Source organism: Schistocerca americana, chromosome 8 (assembly GCF_021461395.2).
Source record: "Schistocerca americana isolate TAMUIC-IGC-003095 chromosome 8, iqSchAmer2.1, whole genome shotgun sequence".
Classification (NCBI taxonomy): Eukaryota; Metazoa; Arthropoda; class Insecta; order Orthoptera; family Acrididae; genus Schistocerca; species Schistocerca americana.
Genome location: NC_060126.1, coordinates 316,199,249 through 316,214,774, shown reverse-complemented (window position 1 = coordinate 316,214,774; position 15,526 = coordinate 316,199,249). Strand labels below are relative to the sequence as shown.

The 15,526-nt window shown below is 43.3% G+C and overlaps 1 non-coding gene across 1 annotated transcript; it reads left to right on the top strand.

The window, feature by feature from the left end:
- The first annotated feature begins 4,272 nt into the window (after positions 1-4,272).
- On the top strand, positions 4,273-4,345 carry Trnaa-ggc. Its single transcript has one exon. It is a non-coding gene; the product is annotated as a tRNA-Ala (tRNA).
- The last annotated feature ends 11,181 nt before the right edge of the window (positions 4,346-15,526 follow it).

Below are 15,526 nucleotides of genomic sequence, written 5' to 3'. Positions count from 1 at the left end.
GAGACTCGAACTCGGGACCTTTGCCTTTCGCGGGCAAGTGCTCTACCAACCGAGCTACCTAAGCACGACTCACGCCCCGTCCTCACAGCTTTACTTCTGCCAGTACCTCGTCACCTACCTTCCAAACTTTAGAGAAGGTCCGCACAGCAGGTATGTAGGCTGTCCTATGCGTTATCTGGATGGTTTACAAGATGATTTTGTGTCTGCACATCGCAGTACTGTATTATTTAGGAGTAGTTTGCATGTCTGTATGCTGTGCAGTGAAATTATTTCCATAATTTATGAGTTGTTTGTAGTGTGTTATTTAGGAGCAGTTTACAGGTCTGTAGGCTATGTGACATGACCCCAAGCAAGTCAGAGGATGTGGTCAGGTGACTTAGGTTAGTGGAGGTAGTCCAAGTGTCCTTTCTTTCTCGCCATTTTCTTAGGTTAGTAAGGATAGTACAAGTGGTCTTTCTGTTCCCCTCCATTTTCGCCCATCATCTTGGATTATGTAATGGTAGGTATGATAGTGCACTCTGGTGGCAGTACTGTGTTCTAAGTCCGGACCTCATGGTAAACACACTGTTTGCCACCATCTTTGATAACAGTACTTGTGTCGTCAGCTGACATCATGGCAACCATATTGGATAACATCATAGAATGGATGACAGTGCCCTCTGGTGGTGGTACTGTGTACAAGATCAGCTGAAGCCCGGACCTCGTGGTAAACACACTGGATGTTGGTAGTGCCTCTAATTGTTTAAATAAATAGTGCAGGCAAAATAAAGACTTATGTCCATCACAGGTCAAGTCCTCTCCCAGCCATTTCCTAGGACAAGGTGGCGGTCGTGTGACAGGTTAGTGGAGGTAGCCGAAGTGCCCTTCCTTTCCTGTCTTTCTCTTAGGTTAGTAGAGATAGCCCAAGTGACCTTTCTTTACTAGCAAAATTCAAACCTCATGCCAATCCCTAGGAAGAGGTGATGGTCAGATGACTTAGGTTATTGGAGGTAACCCAAGTGTCCTTTCTTTCCCACCACGTTCTTAGGGTCTTAGGGTAGCAGAGGTTGCATTGTCCTGATGAAATTTGTACTTCCCACCATGGGGGGCATGGCCGGGGGGGGGGGGGGGGGGGGGGGAGAAATGCGTGGCAGAGGAGTGTGGCAGTTTCCCACAATCTTGATGATGATGTCATCAGCTGATGTCAGTTGATTACGTCATCGCCACCATCTTGGAGAACGGTACTTGGGGCAGAAACGCCTTGTCCCAATACTTTTGGGCCGTTCTGACGTCTAGCGTAGAAAGCACAAACTCTATAGAACAGGACCTTTCTGTTCCTACAGGTCTGAGGGGCTACTGAGTTACATGTAATTCCACACAAAATCAGTTGGGGCTCCTAAGGCCCACTAGTACACGAAGGGTTAAGAGAAATAAGGAGAAAAGTGAATGGATGGCCAGCAGGTCAGCTCATCCCTCAGGTGCTATCAACACGACGACTCTTTCTGTCGGATTATCGTCAACAACGTGGCTTCTCTGTAGCAGTTTGGCGAGGTGGGTACTTGGATTCGTTGTGAATCTTCGGTAGTGGACTCTGGTTTTGAACTGTCGTGATCCATTGACTGGTCTTGCAGGTCCAGTCGGCATTTGGCAATTAACCATCAGACACATTGTGTGTGTGCCTTTCCAAGTAATTTTGTAATTCCAGAATGAAAATTTTAGATTTCCACTACGTGTTTCTGTATGAAATTTCGCCCAAATTTACTTCCCACTCTATAAAAAGTCTACGATTACCGAAACTACGTACCCACAAACTGTTATCCAACTTAAACTCGTATACAAATCTTTGACTAAACAGAAGCTAATTTGAACTTAGCTGTAACACATCCGAATATATCTTGTCTTTATATCAAATGCGCAACTGAAGTTAAACAATTATCTGGCCATAATCAACATTTTCAGTTACCTCACGTCTTCACAACATTGTTGCAGTTTTCTCGAAAGCACAACAGTAAATAGCAAGCAGGCAGTGGCTAAGCTAGATTTCTATTTTTTAAATAAAATTTCCAAACAATATTCGAACTGTTGCATACCATATGGTGCAACGTGTGAATGCTTAATGATAAACGTTCTTCAAACAGTGGGATGTGGAGAGTAATTATTCCTATGAAATGATAATCCAAGACAACGATTTTAGAGACAAGTGTGTATTCAAAAAGACAAAGTAAAACTTCGCGTAATCTTCACACGTAACACTGGTCTGAACAAAAATATTCTCAACAAAGTGAACAATACTGAAAAAGGGTAAAATGTTAACAGAGAACTTCTATAAATACCAAACAACTTAATTATTTGATATGTTAATGCATGTAATACATAAGTCAGGTAAGCGGGGTGGTCTTTCTCTCAACTGTGACCAAGTGGACAAAGTTAACTAGCTGACAATAATCATTGCGACAAACTAGCTGTGCAGTTCTGCAGCCTTATCTCAAACTGCTCTTTAAAAAAAACCGAAACTTATACTCTTTTCGCATTTCAGTATACACCTCATATTCATTCCTGCTGTCCTTTACAACAAATCTTTCTTCATCTAACAGATACAGTCTACAGTCACCAGTCAACGTAGCACTATTGAGTGTGACCATCACCTACCGTGCTTAAACTAAAAATATATGAGACTGTGCAACAAGACCAAATATTGTTTAACAGGGACATAAATCGATCTCTCTCTGACGTGCACATCGATAGCTTACAAAAATCAAGATGACATGTCCAGCCCAGCTCACACCAATAAAGTTGTAATTCCAGAATGAAATTTCACTGTATCGTGGAGTGTGTGAAGATATGAAACTTTCTGGCAGATTAAAACTCTCAACCGGATTGCGACTCGAACCTGAAACGTCTGCCATTTGCGGGCGGGTCTTGAGTCGTGCCTGAGCAACACCGACTCAAGGGATGGCCTCGGCGCTTGTTGGTGACGTCACGTCAGCTAGGCACGGCGAACGCCAGGTCTGTTGCAGGCAGAACCGCCTGGGCATGCTTATCACTATAAATCTCTTATTTTTGGAGAAAGTTTTTGGTATTGTTTTGGATTCTGCAGTTTTATTTAGATGAAAGATTTTCTTACTATCGTAAAGCTACAAATGAAGATCATAGTTCCGCATTACTGAATCCTGTCGAAACAAACGTATATCAGTATGAGAAGATGCTTTGCCCCATTGCAAGCTTCGGAAATTTTACATTCAAGTAACTATATTTACTTGATCCATTTTGTTATCGAAACTTACCCCAACCCCCTTACAATTAACTCGTTTCTTTTATTTATTTGCCGGCCGTAGTGGCCGTGCGGTTCTAGGCGCTACAGTCTGGAACCGAGTGACCGCTACGGTCGCAGGTTCGTATCCTGCCTCGGGCATGGATGTGTGTGATGTCCTTAGGTTAGTTAGGTTTAATTAGTTCTGAGTTCTAGGCGACTGATGACCTCAGAAGATAAGTCGCGTAGTGCTCCGAGCCATTTGAACCATTTTATTTATTTATTTATTTATTTTCGTTTGACATCGTCACTGGAAATGCGAACTAATGTACATGTGTAAATGTCCAACTGTTGCCAGCCATTAGATTACAGTCGTTTTCAACGAAAGGAATTCTAAACAGGAAACAAAATAGCTTCATACATCGAAAATACTGCTGAGCTTAAACTTTTTTAAACATGCACATTAAAAAAGATAAATATTCCCCTCTTGCAACTGAAAGGAGAAACTCTATAATATAAGAAAAAAATTATTTGATAAAACAAGTATCTCTCTTTTGCCGCTTCTTCTGTCCCCCACCCCCTCCCCCAACGTGTACAATCGCAAGATATTTCATTAACATTCAGTGCTCCTCACCCCATAGTCAACCAAGATACATAAGGAAGAGCACCAATATGTTCACAGTTTCTTGTAAAAGCAACCCAGTACAAACGTAACTTCCTCTGATTTACAAAAAAGGTAAAGAAGCACGAATTCTGTTGCTGCTGGACCATGAAGTTGTTTTTGTATGTCAATCCTTAAAACAGGTGGAAATTTAAGTTCAGGAGTACACTATTTGTTAAGAAGTGTAATGAGTTGCACAATTAATTCATTGCAGAAATCTCTCAGAACAATGTGTGTTGGTCAACTACCGCCAATAGTCTCACATGTTCCTGTGTCAGAGAGGGAGACATCACCATTATGAGTATGCGTGCAACAGACCTGGCGTTCGCCGTGCCTAGCTGACGTGACGTCACGAACAAGCGCCGAAGCCTTCCTTTGACCGAGCGAGGTGGCGCAGTGGTTAGCGCACTGGACTGGCATTCAGGAGGACGACGGTTCAATCCCGTCTCCGGCCATCCTGATTTAGGTTTTCCGTGATTTCCCTAAATCGTTTCAGGCAAATGCCGGGATGGTTCCTTTGAAAGGGCACGGCCGATTTCCTTCCCAATCCTTCCCTAACCCGAGCTTGCGCTCCGTCTCTAATGACCTCGTTGTCGACGGGACGTTAAACACTAACCACCACCACCACCACCTTCCTTTGAGTCGGTGTTGGCCTAGGTAACTCTGTCGGTAGAGCACTTCGGGTTTCAAGTCCTGCTCTGGCCTCTTGTTGACTGCCAGGAAGTTTGGAAGCTGTAACTGTCGAAACACAAAAAGCTGTTTGGTCAGACAGTCGCGCAGTGTCCTGGGAACAGCCGCACCGACACGCGTGTGGTCGGCGGGTCCCGCCCGGGCGGCTCCATATAATAGCCGCAGCGCCTGGGAAGCGCCGCCGCCTCCTAAAGTACGCGAGGCCGCGCCGCGCTGCCGGTAAATAGAAAGCTTCCGCCGACGGCATCCTCCAATTAAGCACGGTAAATTGAATTTTAATTTATTCCACCTATGCTGTGCCGCGATTTATGGCCCTCTCGACCGTGCCTGGCCTCCGCTGACGACACACTGCGGGGTCCGGCTCAGGGGGCCCCTCTCCCACGTTGCTCACAAGGGAACCTCCCCATCACACCCCCCTCAGATTGAGTTATAAGTTGCCACAGTGGATGGACCTTGAAAAACTGAACACAGATCAATCGAGAAAACAGGAAGAAGTTGTGTGGAACTATTAAAAAAATAAGCAAAATGTACAAACGGAGTAGTCCAAGCGCAAGATAAGTAACATCAAGGATAACCAGAATTGAGGAGCGCCGTGGTCCCGTGGTTACCGTGAGCATCTGCGGGGCGAGAGGTCTCTGGTTCAAGTCTTCCTTCGAGCAAAAAGTTTAATTTTTTATTTTCAGACAATTATCAAAGTTCAGGCACTCACACATAATCAACTTCGCTCTCCAAAATTCCAGGCCATGTTCAGATTTGCTTGGACATATGCAGGATTTGAAGGTCTACACACGAAAATTTGAAAACGTTAAAAACATATGTTTTGACAGAGCACAGGGAAAAGTTTGCGACTGTGAGACTTTTGGATTCATGTGTTGCAGTTTATGTGACAAACTCTTATGTTTTCATCACTTTTTTGGGAGTGATTATCACATCCGCAAGAAAACCTAAATCGGGCAAAGTAGAAGAACCTTTTTACCCATTCACCAAGTGTACAAGTTAGGTGGGTCGACAACATATTCCTGTCATGTGACGCACATGCCGTCACCAGTGTCGTATAAAATATATCAGACGCGTTTTCCTGTGGAGGAATCGGTTGACCTATGACCTTGCGGTCAAATGTTTTCGGTTCCCATTGGAGAGGCACGTCCTTTCGTCTACTAATCGCCCGGTTTTGCGGTGCGGTCGCAAAACACAGACACTAAACTTATTACAGTGAACAGAGACGTCAATGAACGAATGGACAGATCATAACTTTGCCAAAATAAAGAAAAATTTCTTGCTCGAGGGGAGATCTGAACCAAGGACCTCTCGTTCTGCAGCTGCTCACTCTAACCACGGGACCACGGCGCTCCCGAGCTTCCATTGTCCTTGATGTTGTATATGTTTGCGTGGACTACTCAGTTTGTATATTTTGCTTATTTTTTTATAGTTCCACATAACTTCTTCCTGTTTTCTCGATTGATCTGTGTTCAGTTTTTCAAGGCCTATCCACTGTGCCGACTTATAACTAAATCTGAGGGGGGTGCGATGGGGAGGTTCCCTTGTCAGTAAAAACCAGGGTGACTACCGGCGAGCTCAACAACTGGATTCTTCCAGATGCGGGATGCAGTTGTAATAATTATACGCTCGTTCTGTCTGCGACGTATGCTGCCTAACGAGGGCATAGGAAGAAATGGCAAGAATACCACGTCCCCACTATTTATTGAACACGATAGAATAGTGTCAGAAGGCTGTAATAACAAACACAGTGTACACGGAGTGACGGGTATAAGGGCAAACATTTCTGTTGGTGACTGAGGACGCTGTGCTGAACATTACATCAATATTTACTACATTTGCAGAATAATAATTGTATTTGATACAAGTTGGTTAGTACCTCCAGAGACATGTGGCAAGAGCACGCCATAATGCTTATTTTCCCCTGTGCGGCAGGTCAGATGCTGAAGTGTGGACGCTTGGGTGCAAAACAGTTTGTCTATACTGACAGGTGTATTCCACTTGCAAGCGGGAGTTCCTAAGTGTCAATAAACGGTCTACATGAAGCTTGGCGGGTGTGTAGAGGGAACAAAAAATTCAATATGTAGTCCACGGTTGTGCCGAATTTCACTTTTAAGGGGTAAAAAAACACCCAGAAAGGTAATTTGGCATATTAGGTTTCGAGCGAATGACTTCGAAACTATTATCTATAAACAGAGTTTCTCATACAAAAGTTTTAACGTTCTTGAAAGTTATAATCTAATTTTGTAATAATTTGAAATTCTGCAAAATACTCTACTAACATTATTTAACCGTGAAAATGAATACTTTGTTACAACACAAACTAAAGATGCTTTTAAGCTACATTCATCAAAAATGGTCCATATGGCTCTGAGAACTATGGGACTTAACATCTGAAGTCATCAGTCCCCTAAAACTTAGAACTACTTAAACCTAACTAACTTAAGGACATCACACACATCCATGCCCGAGGCAGGATTCGAATCTGCGACAGTAGCGGTCGCGCGCTTCCAGACTGAAGCGCCGAGAACCGCTCGGCCATTACGACCGGCTACATTCATCAATGTGTAACAAAACTAGTCTCTCCAGTACCATTTTTTGAAAATAAGCTGTACACAATGTGCTATCAGAGTATTTTCGACATACGTAAATAAAATATCTAAACGTTCACTGTTAGTCTAGTTATTTACTTTACTTATATTTGTTTTGTGTTTTAAATTGTTACTTTACGTTTTACATTTATTTTTGGCGTTTTTTTTTTTCACTTACGTGTATTTTGTTTACTGAAACTCGCATGTAACTCATTATTATGAAACAAAATTATTACACTAAAGACAATCTGTAAAATAACACTTAAAACTGCATCTGAAAATCTTCTCGCAAGGTTCTTCCAACATTGACAGTCGTACACGCAAGACGTCTGTACCCGTGTCGTAGAATCCTTTTTGGATAACCGGATGAACAAGCTCCTTGTCCTTGGGTACGATGATCAAAACCGTTTTTTAGCACTGACCACCTGCCTTTTCAAAGTTTTAAAAGAAACTGATCGTGAGTTTCGAGCGAGAATTCTAAAATCCCTTTTTGAAGTACCTAATATCCTTGTGACAGCATCGAAATCGGTAAATAAGTTCTTGACCAGGTCAAAAGATATTTGAAAGATGTTTTCTTTCCAAAAAAAATAGTGGGGTAGAAAAATCTTATTATTGATATATTCTTAGGACTGTCAGTCTCAAAGATACCACTTCGGGCAACGTACCTGAAGACAAGTAACTTGTCATCTGGTGATCCCAAAGGGCTCAGCGGGACACATGCTGTCGCGAGATGCATACGGCTTTAGGTGTTGGAAGAACTGCGGGAGTAGATTTTCAGATGTAGTTTTGTTGAATGTTTTTTGTTGTGGCTGTGTTCAAATGTTCAAATGTGTTTGACATCTTATGGGACTTAACTGCTAAGGTCATCAGTCCCTAAGCTTACACACTACTTAACCTAAATTACCCTAAGGACAAACACACACACCCATGACCGAGGGAGGACTCGAACCTCCACCGGGACCAACCGCACAATCCATGACTGCAGCGCCATAGACCGCTCGGCTAATCCCGCGCGGCGGCTGTGTCCTCTTGCAATGTTTTGTGGTTCCTGGCTGGATGAGAAGAGGGTGGTGTGGTAGGTGGGTGGCCGCTTTCCTCGCACAACAACACAAAATGCACACGTGGTTAAAATACGCTTTGTTACAGGAACCAATTGAGTTCATAACTTCAGTGATGTCCAATCCGAAGTTCTATAGTTAACAGCAATCAAATAACATGTACTAATTCTTGAATCTAGTCCGTGACTAGCTAAGGTGCGAGGCGACGAATGTTACTGCGGAAGAAGACTAGAGCACAGTGCGACGTGTAGAGGTGCAACGCGACGCGAACTGAGACCCGATACAACGCACTGGGGTACTGAGATTGAGAGACTGAGACAGCTGGCTCGCCGGCGGCGACCTTATATGCACGCTGCCCAGGGGGCGTAGCCTTGGGGCGTGTCTTGGTCCTCTCTTGCCACAGGCACGGTTAGTTCAGCGCCTGGTGTATGATGTTTTCTAGCGCTGACCTGTGTGCTCGTGAAGGCGTATGCCAGCACAAGTTTGGTGTCAATTGCCACTTGGGAAACAATGCAATTAAGCTGAAGTCACTAGTAAATGGTCGACACATTTCACCAAGCCTTACCAGTGTACTGTAATATGCCTGATACGGATCAGCATGTTTAGAAGGTCAGCCGCGATAGATTGAAATCTTGATGAATTTTGTTTTACACTACTGGCCATTAAAATTGCTACATCAAGAAGAAATGCAGATGATAAACGGGTATTCATTGGACAAATATGTTATACTAGAACTGACATGTGATTACATTTTCACGCAAATTGGGTGCATAAATCCTGAGAAATCAGTACCCAATACAACCACGTCTGGCCGTAATAACGGCCTTGATACGCCTGAACATTGAGTGAAACAGAGCTTGGATGGCGTGTACAGGTACAGCTGCCCATACAGTTTCAATACGATACCACAGTTCATCAAGAGAAGTGACTGGCGTATTGTGACGAGACAGTTGCTCGGCCACCATTGACCAGACGTTTTCAGTTGGTGAGAGATCTGGAGAATGTGCTGGCCAGGGCAGCAATCGAACATTTTCTGTATCCAGAAAGGCCCGTACAGGACCTGAAACATGCGGTAGCGCATTATCCTGCTGAAATGGAGGGTTTCCCAGGGATCGAATTAAGCGTGGAGTCACGGGTCGTAACACATCTGGATGTAACGTCCACTGTTCAAAGTGCCGTCAATGCGAACAAGAGGTGACCGAGACGTGTAACCAATGGCACCACATACCATCACGCCGGGTGATACGCCAGTATGGCGATGACGAATACGCGCTTCCAATGTGCGTTCACCGCGATGTCGCCAAACACGGATGCGATCATCATGATGCTGTAAACAGAACCTAGATTCATCCGAAAAAATGACGTGTTGCCATTCGTGCACCCAGCTTCGTTGTTGCGTACACCATCGCATGTGCTGTCTGTGATGCAGCGTCAAGGGTAACCGCAGCCATGGTCTCCGAGCTGATAGTCCATGCTGCTGCAAACGTCGTCGAACTGTTCGTGCAGATCGTTGTTGTCTTGCAAACGTCCCCATCTGTTGACTCAGGGATCGAGACGTGGCTGCACGATTCGCTACAGCCATGCGAATAAGATGCCCGTCATCTCGACTGCTAGTGATACGAGGCCATTGGGATCCAGCACGGCGTTTCGTATTACCCTCCTGAACCCACCGATTCCGTTTTCTGCTAACAGTCATTGGATCTCGACCAACGCGAGCAGCAATGTCGCGATACGATAAAGCGCAATCGCAGTAGGCTACAATCCGACCTTTATCAAAGTCGGAAACGTGATGGTACGCATTTCTCCTCCTTACACGAGGCATCACAACAACGTTTCGCCGGCCGGAGTGGCCGAGCGGTTCTAGGCACCACAGTCTGGAACCGCGCGACCGGTACGGTCGCAGGTTCGAATCCACCCTCGGGCATGGATGTGTATGATGAACCATTTGAACAACAACGTTTCACCAGCCAACGCCGGTCAAATGGCTCTGAGCACTATGGGACTCAACTGCTGAGGTCATTAGTCCCCTAGAACTTAGAACTAGTTAAACCTAACTAACCTAAGGACATCACAAACATCCATGCCCGAGGCAGGATTCGAACCTGCGACCGTAGCGGTCTTGCGGTTCCAGACTGCAGCGCCTTTAACCGCACGGCCACTTCAGCCGGCCAACGCCGGTCAACTGCTGTTTGTGTATGAGAAATCGGTTGGAAATTTTCCTCAAGTCAGCACGTTGTAGGTGTAGCCACCGACGCCAACCTTGTGTGAATGCTATGAAAAGCTAATCATCTGCATATCAGAGCAGCTTCTTCCTGTCTGTTAAATTTCGCGTCTGTAGCACGTCATATTCGTGGTGTAGCAATTTTAATGGCCAGTAGTGTATGTAGCTCGAAAGCTTCTTCAATTTATGTTGTAACAAATTTTTCAATTTCCAAAATTAATTAACGTTGGTGGAGTGTTTTGCAGAATTCAAATTATTACAAAGTCCGATTACACAGTTTTCAAGAACTTTAATTAAATATAAATTTTCATATGAGAACATTTTTATAGATCATCGTTTCGAAGATATTTCCTCGAAACCTAATACGCCAAGTTACCTTTCGGGGTATGTTCTACCCCTTAAAAACGAAATTGGGCACAAACAAAAAATATGAACTGCATTATTTTGTCCCCTCTACAAACCCGCCAATTTCATCAAGATCATTTGTTGACTTCGGGAATCTTCCATTTTAAGTGCAAACACGGCGCTGCCCTGCAAATGGCGGTTTCAGCATGGGAATGCTGAAGAACCAACTTCTGTTTTATCCCAGCAGGTAGCAAAACAATGACTGATTTGCGAAAATGATTTCATTTGTCTTCCAGTATAAATGACCATGAGTTCTATGTAAGAAAATAAGTTCGATTATCATCGTAGTGCCGTGTTTATTTTGGAGAATATCCATAGACTCTATCTCATTTCCGTAGCTACAACGATATTCATAGCATAACTGTAGCATGACGATGGAAGTGCTGTTCTGTCACCTTAAGAGATATATAACGATAGTATGACACGTAGTATTTGTTCTAGTCCTGTCTAATTGCCGCTTACAACACTCACGGTTTCTAATCTTGCAATTACGTTTAGTACTTCAAATGTTATAGTATCTTCGGTAATGAAGCACTTAAACACAACTACCTCCTTAACAACCACTAGTGAACTCAGATGCCGCATGATTGATAAAGCTTGGTCAAATGTGAAGTTATCGTGTAGTCTTGGTTGCAGTTTTTCTTTTTCTTCAAACTACTTCTTGCGAGTGATAATAATACTGAAAAACACGGTCGACAGCCAATATGACGAATCGATTGACATTGTTCAACAAATTCACCAAATTTAGTCTTTACTATATCTTGGTTCTTATTAAAACTCTTTCTCTTTTGATAATTTCTATTACTGAGGGAACAGGCTAATGCACGTAGATAACTGAATAATGACTGCTTTCAGAATTGGTCACACGCACACATTTGGAAAGTTTTGGTCCATGAAAACAACGCCGGAACGACAATAATGCCTACAACACTGTCTTTGAAAATATTTATTATACACAAGAAATATTTTACGATACTTTTGTTAGTATCGAAATGATTGCAAAAGGTTTTTTATACTTGGTTTTTCTTAGTTTTATTGAAATAGTTACTTTATGTAATTTCTTGGACAGAAGATCCTAATAACCAAGTTTACACACTAGGTAGAATTGTTATTTACTTTACTTACTTTCGAGGCAATCTACAATTCTCCACATTTACTTTAATTGTTGCACTTGAGTGATCATTTAAATTTACTTCTTAGAAAACGCTCAGTTGGGCAATAATGTTTCACACCAATGGAATCTTGGTTTCATTCTCTTAGGTACAGGAAAGGATCCCTACTTGGAACACTTTAGGTTAAATGACTACTTTTGCGTAAAAAAAAAACAATAAAATTATTGTTGAACAAAACACGCGAAAACCTGTCAACACAGCTCGTATACAGAACCATGGACGATTAATTTCAGTAGTGTCGTTGTGAGCACAGTTGGTGGAGATTTAGCTGCTTTGAAGTCACGCACCGTTTTGCAGCGACGGAGATTATTACTTGTCTTCGTCTGCGTCAGTCTAAGTAATGGATGCCTTAGACCATTTCACATCCAGGAACCAACACTCGTTGCAGAGGTAATTTTTTATCTCCTCTAAAGCTTTGCAGACTTGTACCTTAGCATTTCCCCTTCACTCACATCTATTAAGCAGTTAAACTTTAGCTTTGTTTAAACAATATTGCGGAGTACAGCGCGCATCAGCTTTCGTCACCTGCCTCAACAGTGTCTTGCGCCTGTCTGATTTACCCTATTTCTCCCCTTTCCTATCTGCTTCCATTAGCAGCAAAAATATCTCCACCTTTTACGACCTTCCAGAACGTCGGTAAATCCCTACTGGTTTTCACCTATATTTGACTTTAGCCCTGAGCTGGTGTTGACTTCACTTTACGAACAATTATACATAGTTAAATAAAAGATACTTATTGTTACTTACATAATATTATAAACATTTGTTAATTACATATAAACATTAAACTTCACACAGTCAAAGAATATTGTATTCTACAGACCTTCTTATACACTGCATACTGTACAAATCTCATTCTTTGATTCATTATTGCAGAGTCTCTCGACTCTAAAAAGGTCGATAGTGTTACAATAGGATATACCGGAACGTGCTACAGTAATTCGTGCTATAATTTCCGGTAGGCAGTCAAAGCAGCATGCGAAGTGTAGTCGTCATTTCTCCCCCATTCCCTATCCTTAATGTCAGTGAGAATTAACAGGACACGTAGAACTGTCGCTTTAAAATGCATGCTTTATATAACAGAAATCTGTCATATATAGAAATATGCATGCACTATAAATAACATAGTCTTGCTATCTGAGTTAAATTAACTAACATACGTAGACATTTGACAAAAAACGATAACATACTGAATGAGGTCGACAGCAGTCAATACCAAAGTAGTGACTACTTTGTAGTTGCGTTCAGTTCCATGTCTGACATGAACAATGTGGTTTAATTTTCAAGGTATTGTGTTTACAGTAAATAATGAAGCAACGACAAAATACGCGCCTGTGAGCGTTCTAATTATTTTTAGTAAGTCTATGCTAGTGACTTCTGCTTAGTGTGCGTGCACGAAGTCTGGAAGGCACTGGCTATTAAATGGCCGCCTTTCACAATCTGACCCGCGAAAAGTGAGGTTCTAATCTATCGCCGTGCGGGATTAGCCGAGCGGTCTGGGGCGCTGCAGTCATGGACTGTGCAGCTGGTCCCGGCGGAGGTTCGAGTCCTCCCTCGGCCATGGGTGTGTGTGTTTGTCCTTAGGATAATTTAGGTTAAGTAGTGTGTAAGCTTAGGGACTGATGACCTTAGCAGTTAAGTCCCATAAGATTTCACACACACACATCTAATCTATCAGGAAGATTCAAAAAAGCGTACAGTCCCGTGAATAGTGAAACATGCACTATGCGAACGTACCCTCTAACAGGAAGTTTAAAGAGTTTTGCAGAGTGTAGTAGACTACACAAGAGATTTACGGCAACAACAAAGGAGGAATGAAATGATGGCATGTCAGTATTGGCCGCCCGGTGCAGGTCTTTCTATTGGACGCTACTTCGGCGACTTTTGTGTCGATGAAGATGAAATGAAATTACGACGGCACAAACACCACATCTCAGAGGCCAGAAAAATCTCCAGTCCTGCCAGGGATCGAACCAAGGACACTGCAGTCTAGAAGCAGTGCCGCTGACCACTTTTTGTTTCTTTTGATTTCGCTCCAACTACCTGTTCTTTCATTACTTTTTGCCAGCAATTCTGTGCTGATGTCGCGTGACACCTCTTAAACATTCAAGCTGAGCTACCGTGCCGGCTGCCACTGGACACAAAGCGGCGGGCGACAAAGCAAAAGCACACTCGAGCTACAGTTTGTGCATTTCACGGCGTATTATTAGCTTGTTGCTGCGTCTGTCAGCTGCACAGCTGGCAGTGTTTGGCGCGCTAGCCAGCGACAAGCGGGCAGCTGGCGGTGTTCACTGTTTTACTCGGCGAGCTCTTTGGCGCTAGGGCCGCTTGCCAGCGCTCGGCGGTAACCCCTGTTTGTGGCTAGCGCTATAACTTGTAACGGCACGTGGAGGCATCTTCCGCCAGCACGTGCTATCCCTAAGTGCTGTTCCAGATAGTTTTCTTTCCCCTCACTTGTTGCTGTTCCACACAGCTGGCGTCACTACAACTCACACACTTATTACGACTGGGCACTCTCTGGTACAAATTGCTGACTGAAAACACACTCAGAGGCATTCTGTAAACGGGACACGAAATAACGTCATCACCTAGACTTTTTTTTAATGTATTGATTTCATATTTATTGAGTGTTGTTTCAACAAAACCTGACCCATTGAATCTCTATTGCAGGTGGTCTGACATGCAGGTGGCACTATATTACAATCCACTGATGTTAACACTGCAACCAAAAGCTTATTTGTAGCAAAATCAAATGTTCACTATAATATAATGAGTACAAAAAATTAAATTACAGTAAACGAAATTGGAGTATCAACTAAAGATGAAATTCCATTTCCCTTTTCAGACTTAAATAGCTTCCATTCCACAGTGAAGCTTGGGACACTCCACGCTCAGACTCTTAGTATGTTACCCCTTCGCTATCAGTCTTTTTGTCATGGTCGCCTGCTCCTCGGTAGTCTTCTCCCAGAATCCTGATGGGGAATCAGCCCGGAAATTTTTGCAGATGGAGAGCTTATTATGACACTTTTTAAATTATAGGTCAGATGTCCTATGGAATATACACTGCTTGTGGGTGCAGTGGTTTCCATTGCCTTCTGCATCCTCACGCCGTTGTTCATTGACCATTATTCTGCTGCTTAGGGGCAGTTTCCAAACCCAATGGCAAGACGGTACCATAAATCCCTGTCCGCACTTTCGTTTTCTTTGACAATGACTTTGGCGGAAAGAGGGCGACTCCTTATGCTGGAAGCCTTCGATCACCATTGCTGATGATTTTTATTCAGAATTTAAGCTATGGCGCCGGCCGAAGTGGCCGTGCGGTTAAAGGCGCTGCAGTCTGGAACCGCAAGACCGCTACGGTCGCAGGTTCGAATCCTGCCTCGGGCATGGATGTTTGTGATGTCCTTAGGTTAGTTAGGTTTAATTAGTTCTAAGTTCTAGGGGACTAATGACCTTAGCAGTTGAGTCTCATAGTGCTCAGAGCCATTTTTTTTTAAGCTAT